This window comes from Marmota marmota, unplaced genomic scaffold (genome assembly GCF_001458135.2).
Source record: "Marmota marmota marmota unplaced genomic scaffold, marMar, whole genome shotgun sequence".
Taxonomy (NCBI): Eukaryota; Metazoa; Chordata; class Mammalia; order Rodentia; family Sciuridae; genus Marmota; species Marmota marmota.
In genome coordinates this window covers 19,383,570-19,391,864 of record NW_026000108.1, presented here as the reverse complement: position 1 = coordinate 19,391,864, position 8,295 = coordinate 19,383,570, and the positions used below count along the sequence as shown (strand labels likewise).

Sequence of the window (8,295 nt, the reverse complement as noted above, 5' to 3'; positions counted from 1 at the left end):
GGGGCGCGGGGTGGAGGCGGAGCTGGGGAGGGGCGGGGTCGGGGTGGAGCCGGGGCGGGGCCTAGGGTGGGCGGGGACTGGGCGGGGCCTCGGGCCCGCAGCCGCCCTCCCCTCTTTGCCCGACTGCCCCTGGTGCGGGCCGAGCGCGAGGGCTGGGTTGCTGCCAGGGCTCTTGTTGAGCTTCATCCCCCGCGGAATCTCACCGGCCCTCTTCCCTGCCGGGGGCCGGGCTCCGCTTTCCACCGCTCCACTCACCACCTCCAAACCTCACTCCCTCCACTACCAACCACGCCCTCTTGTCCTTCCGCACTTGTCTGTCATTTAGTGAACGTCTGCCACGAGCTGGACCATCTCTACAGCTCGCTGGTTTAATCCTCAAGTCAGCAGGCTCAGTTTACCGGTGAGGGGACCATGGCTGCATGCACAGCTTCAGACAAGTCCCTGGGCTTCCCTGAGGGTCCCCTGCTCTCCCTGTTCCCTGTACTGAGATATCAGGATTCCTGAGGACGATAGGAGATAAATGGGGATCTGAAAAGGGCAGAGAGCCAGCAGCCAGTCCTAGGGATGAGACCATGGGGCTCTGGCTCATTGCCTTAGGTGGAGGCCACTGAGGACAGACTTCTGCTTCCTCTTCTGTGATTGCCATCCTCTGCACCTGTGCCCCTTACAGATGGGCTGTATCTGAACACCGCCTGCCCAAGGGGCCTTCGCCCAATCCTTTGTAGATAGACATGATGCCAGCAGCTGGGGCTGGGAAGCACAGGGGATATTTATCTTGACCCCATTATTTAGTCCAGAAAAGTGAACTGAGCCTACTGATTCGAGGATTAAACCAGCGAGCTGAGAGATCGTCCAGCTCGTGGTAGACTTCACCATCTTTTCGAAATGGTGTGGAGATCTACAGTTTCCTCTGTCTTTGAAGTTTGGTAGTTGAATCAAGCTACCATCTACTGTTGTAGCTCTGGAAGCATATAAATCAGCTGTTTGATCTGTTGGCAGATTTATAGACTATTCGCTATGCCCCAAACACCAGGCAAAGTGCCATGGGGGACACAAGATGAATAAGATGTGACCCCTGCTTTCCAGGATCCTGCCACAGAACATATACATGAAAAGATAAATAATGATCAACACAGCCCATTGCCGATGAGTGATACAGGCCTGCGGGCTACGGAGTGCAGACGGGGAAGACAGATGATTGTGTAGTGAGGTGGCTGCTCCTCAGGCACCTGCGGGAGCTTGTTGGATACGGAGAAAAGTCTTCGCGGCAAAGAGGGAAGCTGTGATACATGCTTTACATCACATGACAGAAAACACCCAGGTGTAAGGGGCATTTGTCATTTTAGCACCCAGGATCCACCTCCCGTTTTCCCAATAATAGTGCCCCAATATCTTTTGGGAAACCACTCCCCTCACACTCCTGGTCTGCTCCTCCCACCCCCACTGCCACCATCCTACTTCTTCCCAGCTCTGAAAGTTAAGCGCATTGCCAAGCCCAGCCACGCTTCCTTGCCTGTGTGTAGGGAACAGACAGATGAGGATGGTGGGAACACTAGGTTAAGAGAATAATTTCATAAAATGGGCCCACTGTGCTGACCCCTACATGCTTTCTTTTTCAAGAAGCAATTTACCTGCAGCCCTGCCTGGCCTCAGTGGACAGGATATGTCACATTCCTCAGCAAATTACTTGTTATCTACAGGAGAAATGCAGGCCCAAAGTAATATTGATAAGAGGAATCCAAGTTACCCTGAAGGAGACTTTTGTGACCAGATCCTGAAACTCTGGGAGAGAAGGATAGTTTCTCCTAACCACAAAAATCTTTAAGAATATATGGTTAAGAATCCAATTAGAACGATTCAGCATGGGACCAGGTGACCTAAAGTTGCTACAACAGTGGGGACTTGAAAGTCTGATGGCACCCTGCTGTCAGTCAAAAGTCTGGAGGTGGACCTGTACAGGACTCTCTGGAAACTTCTCTGGGATCCCCAATAAAACTGGAGCACAGGAGAGGCACATTGACCCTCCTCTCTGAGAGGACCCACTCTTTCCCTTGAGTGTCCCCTTTCCCATTTCCTGATCCCTTCAATAAACTCCTTCCTATTATTCTAAGTGACATGTCTGAAATCTTTCTGACTTGATCCCAAGAATCAGAGTTTGAAGAGAGTTTCTGCTCTGCCTCAGTTTCTTGGGAGACCCCCAACTCCATAATACATAGATTGTTTGGCATAGGATTGAGGCCAATGCAGTTCATCTTCCTGGTCATATAACCCACATTAGCCAACCATACTCTATCTCAACTCTACTATAGCTGGACCTGACCTTGAGGGCATGAGATATAGTAGCTACAAGGGAATGAGGGCACAATTTAGGGACTAAGAATGAAATCGATACAGCAGGAGAGCTGAGAGATGGACAGAAACCAGATGCTCATTTTGCACTTGAGCCAGCTGTACCTGAAACAGGCTACCCCTAGGTTGCTCAGATGAGCCGTCACATCTCCCTTTTATAGAAGCCAGTTGAAGTTGGGCTGTCTCTTTCCAAACAGAAGATGAAATATCCATGGATGTGGTTTCACTTGATTCACACTTCTATGAGAATTTGAGGCAAAGTTTGCTCTATTGTCTAGACCGCGTCACTGAGAGCCGGAGAATGGAGCTCTTTCAGGGTTCAGGGATCAGGGATTCCTGATACCTCTGTGAGTAAGCTTGGAAGAATAACCAACCAAGTGCCACCCACCAACCAGTCAGAATGGAAGAGACTAGGATAATGGGACATTCTGATGACTACCTCGCAGGCTGAGACAGGACATTGTGGCAGATGAGCCACCCCATCTCAAGGTAATGTGGCAAGTGACTAGTGGTTTCTCTGTCTTCATCATAATGACCTGAAAGCATTAACTGTCCAGCAGAAATGAGTACCCCCTCTATGTCATTAGAATCTATCATTAGCCTTACCACACCAGAACAGCGTTACTTACCACTTGCCAGCCACCAGATCCCCAAACGCAGCTTCCCTTCTTTGATCCCAATGTGCACAGGTTTATTTAGAATATCACACTCCCCTGGTTTTCCATCACCCACCATCCTATCAATTCCATCAGCAAGTAGTTCTTGTGTGCCTCCTCGGGGCAGAGCCCTGGAGTAGTTGATCTCTCATAAAGACAGCTCAGGAACATTCTCGAATTCTACAGTGGCTCCCTGAGCCCTATCCAGCGTGCCAGAAGCTCAGGTGTTGGGGGAGGCAGCAAAGAAAGCAGCAGTGTCTGCTGTCCACGTGGCATCCCAGCCTGGTGGAGGGAGAAGATGTGGCAGCCTAGTGACTGCTGCTTGACCCTCTGCCTCACCGGGTAGCAGCTCCTGGTGTATTTTGGAGAATGACTCTTCAGGCCGGCCTTCCTGGTTGGCCAGCAAATCCTGCACTGGGGGCACTGCTCATGCAGTAGAATACTAGTGTCAGGACCTGCAGGACCCTTGCCCTGTGCAGTCACGAGGATAATTGACTCCTTCAGAGCAGGAGGCTGGGGCATAGCAAAAGTGGCTTGCTCAAGGTCACATGGCTTGTAAGTGGCAGAGTGAGGGTTCAAACCTGGTTACAGAGACCAGTTCTTAACCCCTTATCTAAACTACCTTGCACAGTCAGTGAGCCTGTGTTGTGGGGTATGGGCATGGCCCAACCAAGTCCTATTCATCTCTTTCTCCCAGAATTCAGACGACAGTGACACAAATATAGGTGGCGTTGTCACAGCGAATTAATCCCATTGCTAATGTTCTGATGAGCTTGTGGCCCTCTCCTGCCTGCCTAGGCCCTTGGAACCTCTTTTGCAGGGTGATTCTCAAGTGATCATGATGCTCTGCAGGACTCCCATGTGTTTCCAGTAAACTGTGTTTGAACTTAAGATGGTCAGAGCCAGTTTCAGTTTACGCCGCCAGGAGCCCTAACAGAGACAGAAATCAACACGATTACTTAGGACATATGGCACAGATGCTGGTTTGGGGCTTCTGAGCTGTGCTAATGTTTGGTAAAGCCAAAGGAAGTTTGGGTCTGGGGAAGGTACTTCTGTGGAGGGGGAGAGTTGGAGAGAAGATGTAAGTCAAATATGTCAGGCCCCCTAGGGTGCATATTTTCATCTCAATCACTGAAAAAAAAATTGGTTTGGGCTCCTACCCGGCACTTTCTCCTTCTTCCCTTGGATGTGAAGATTGAATGCTTGCAGGGAGCAGACCGCCGGTGGTGTCTTGCAAGGGGTGCAGACAGACATCAAAGTTAATCCGCTCTCTGATCTAAGCAAAATGGTGACGAGGGTTTCCTGGGACAGCAGCTACACTAATTGTGGCACTGCAGCCCTGCAGATATATTTTTAGAATATTGTGGATTCCCAAGAAGAATCCTTCCTGGCTGTGGGAAAACAGCCTGGACGCTTCAGATACGGAACAGCAAGGTCTCATGCAAGATCCTCCAGGCCAGAGAATAAGAAATAGGGAAAGTGCTTACCTGTTTTTATGGGGTGCTGTGGCTCCCTGAGTCTCTATTTATCTGTGAAAGTATTTCCAGTTTAGACCATTTGTCTAGTTTTTCTTCTTTTGCCTGCCCTTTCCATGTAAGAGATATCCCCAGGTGTCTGTCTTCACTCACCCCCTACCATGCTCTGCACCTGCTAGCTTTAACTTGTGTCTTTATGATTCCAGAGAGTTCAGACTCAGTTTTCTACTGAATTCACATGCCGAGTGACAGCTTCAGGTTCAAGACCACTTCCTCGCTCCTCTTCCCCATCAGGTTTGATCCCAACATGGTTGGTGGCCTTATCTGCTCTCCCTGGTCATGACTTCCTAACCATTTTTGTACACAGCACCTTCTTCTATCACTAAATTATTCATTGGGGTAGCTGTGTTAGTCTGTATTCTGCTGTTCTAACAAAATACTTGAGACTGAGGACTTGATAAAGAAAATAGATTCATTTATCTCATAGTTTGGAGACTAAAAATTCAGTTTAGGCTCTAGTGAGGGTCACAACGGTGAGAGGACCTGTTAAAAGTAACCACATAGTGAAACAAGAAGCCAGAAAGTGGAGAGAGGCAAGTCTCACTCTTTTATAACTATAACTAACTCACTTCTCAAGAGTCATGTTATCAGTTCTTCCAAGGGCAATGTCCCCAATGACCATTCACCTCTTAAAACTTTCACTACCACCTAACATCACCACATTGAGGACCATGCTTCTATTTGAGTCTATGAGAAACATAGTCAAACCAGATCTAAACCATAGCAGTAGCTAAAGTCATCTTTTGAAAACACAGACCTGTTCCATGACTGCCCTGCTCAGAAGACTTAAGCATCTCCCTAGGGTAGGATTCCCTCAGCATGGCCTCCAGGCTACAGCCAACAGGTCTTGAAGACACCTGCTCCTCCATGCACCTCTGCTGAGTGAAACAGTACTTCTCCACAGCTAGGCGGCCATGCTCTGGGCCTGTGGCCACTGCTAACTGAGTCAGCATGGGCATCTGACCCACAACACTGTCCAAGGGCCAAACCTTGGGCTCCATGGAGAGTGGGCCCACGCACTCGGGAGTCTCCATCTTGGAATTTCACCTGGAAAGCCAGGGAGGAGGAGGAGGAGGAGGAGGAGGAGGAGGAGGCCGCAGGAGCAGAAGTTGGACAGATGCAGGGAGAGGAGGAGCAGTGTGCGGGGGGCTGTGAGAGAGCCCGGTTATGAGTCAGCAGGAGCTGGGAGGGAAGAGCTCTCACTGAGTTGATGGCGCGGGATTGTCTGGAAATAGCAGGAAGCAGAGAACGACGGAGGAGAATTAAAATGAAGATCCACAAATTCCTCCTGCCGGAGAGTAACAGATACCTTAAGCCCTAGGCTGCCTGTGATTCATGTATTCATTCATTGTTTTCTACCATTTGTGTCGGGCACTGCTCCATGCCAAGAACTTCTCCAGGCATTAGACAAAGGCGTCACCGTCACGGAGTATACAGTCCAGCTGGGGAGGCAACGATAAAGGTTTCAAAGGTCAATGATAGGGAGTCCTAATTTCTGGGAAGAAAGTAGAGCAGGCCAGGGGGCTGGGGGGGCAACCAGCCTTTAGGAGATGCCAGAGTACCCAATGAAGAAGAGCTAATCCTCTCTCTGAGCTAAGCAAAATGGTGACGTGGTATTTAGGACCCAGATGGAGAGACCTATGAAAGCAAGAACAGCGTGGAGTCAGGAATGGGCTTGCTCTTCAGGGATGACCAAGGAGTCACGGTGACCGTAGGGGAGTGAGCAAAGGGGACACCGAAGGACAGTAGGCCGGGGCAGGAGACCCATTGCCAAGGGCCTCACGAACCACGTGAAGGTCTTGGGATTTCCTGGTGCCTGAGATGGGAGCCACCAGGGAACCACCTGAGATGGGAGCCACCACAGCAACCTTCTGGTTCTGGCGTCTCTCTGACAGGTCCAGATGCTTTGTGGGTTGTGTTCTCTCCACAGCTCGCTGCCTCCCTGACCCATAATGTCCCGTTGTTTCCCATAAGACCCCTTCACCCAGAAGAGCAAGAATAAGTTTTGCTTACTGATAACCAAAGAGAAGGTCCTGAGGCCACCTGGTCTGGCCTGACCACCTCCCAGCTTTCCTTCCTTCCTCTCAGCGAACATGGTCTGCCCACAGCTCATGTCTGTTTGAGGGCAGCCTCTGGGTTTCCATGCTCACTCTTTCTTCTCTCTGGAATAACTTCCTCCCAAGAGCCTCCCGAGAGTCACCTTCCTATCCAAGGACACTCTCAAATCCCACTTCTCTAGGAGCCATCCCATTATTACCTGATGTGATATTAACTCTTCTTTCCTAAACTCCTACTTGGATCATCCATGGCTGCATAACTAACTGCCCCAAACTAACTGCTTAAAAATAACGACGATTCAGCTGGGCACTGTGGTGCACGCCTGTGATCCCAGTCACTCGGGAGGCCGAGGCAGGAGGAGCACAAACAATTCAGCAAGACCCTGTCTCATAAAAGTAAAAATAAAAAGGGCTGGGGATGTGGCTCAGTGGTAAAGTGCTCCTAGGTTAAATCTATGGTGCAAAAAGAAAAAACAAAAAAAGTGACAATGATTTATTGTCTCTTACAGTTCTGTTGCCTGACTGGACATTCTTCCAAAACACAAAGTGTGGCTGGGTGCTGGGACTGCTGAAGTCATCTGGGGGCTCGGCTGGCTGGACTGGCCAACTGAGCTCACTCCTGCAACTGATGGTTGATGCTCACTTGAGGTGTCAACTATATCACACATAGGTGACATGTCTCAGGATGGCAGCTTGTGTCTAAGAGGGGGCACCTCAGTGAATCAGGAGCCTGATGGCTTAGCCTTGGGGGTCACCCACAGTCACCACCACTGCATGCTGTAGGGACCAGACCAGTTTCAAGGGAAGGGGAAGGAGACACCACCTCTTGAGGGGAGCAGTGACAGGGAACCTGGCCTCTGTCCTCACTCTATTACAGTGTCCTCACTCTATTATGGCTCATGGTGCTTTTTCCATTATTCCAGTTACGGTGACTGTGACTGTTCGCCTTGTATAGCAGTTATTTAGTGTCTGTCTCACAAGGTTTTAAGCCCCAGATGAGACACCGTATTTTATTTAATCCAACGCTTTCAATGTAATAACCACACAAACAACAAACAGTAATGAAGTCTTTCCGCTCTGCACGGTGACCTCAACTAATATCACACACGATCGCTTCCAATCTCTACCCTGAAGGACAGACATTAGCACTGTTTTACAGATGGGGAAACTGAGGCCCGAGGAGTCAGCCTCGCCCAGATCCACAAAGTTCATAAGTGGCAGAGTCAGGATTTGAACCCTGGGTTCTTATTCTCGCTCTTCTGATGTTCACACTGTGACACTGTCCCAGTCAGTTGGGCTGCAACACCAAATCACCAAAATTGGCTGGCTTTAAATAACAGAGGTTTATTTCTCACCATTCTGGAGGCTGGAAGTCTAAGATCAAGGTGCTGCTAGATCCCACGCTGGGTAAAGGGTTTGCAGATGGCCACTGTCTCTTTGTAGTTTCATCAGGCAGAGAGAGAGAAAGTAAAAGAGCCCTTTCCTGTTTTCTTTTTTAAGGGCACTAATCCCGGTCTGAGAGCTCCACCCACATCACCTGATTACCTCTTAAAGGGCCACCTCCCAATATAATCATATGGGGGGGGGGGGACTAAGACTTCTGAAAACTGGGGAAAAGAGGACACACACAAACATTCACGCCATAGCAGGCACCAAGGCAATGTGCACAAGTCAGTCTACATGGATTTACTGAAGTGT

General features: G+C 49.7%; 1 long non-coding RNA gene across 2 annotated transcripts; it reads right to left on the bottom strand.

Moving 5' to 3' along the window:
* Window positions 1-2,393: 2,393 nt before the first annotated feature.
* Window positions 2,394-8,074, bottom strand: LOC125610855. Of its 2 annotated transcripts, XR_007340907.1 has the most exons (4): window positions 7,953-8,074; window positions 5,850-5,982; window positions 4,166-4,281; window positions 2,394-3,935 (listed from the first exon to the last, which is right to left on the bottom strand). It is a non-coding gene; the product is annotated as an uncharacterized LOC125610855 (long non-coding RNA). The 2 variants fall into 2 exon arrangements; XR_007340908.1 differs by lacking the exon at window positions 4,166-4,281.
* Between the last annotated feature and the right edge of the window lie 221 nt (window positions 8,075-8,295).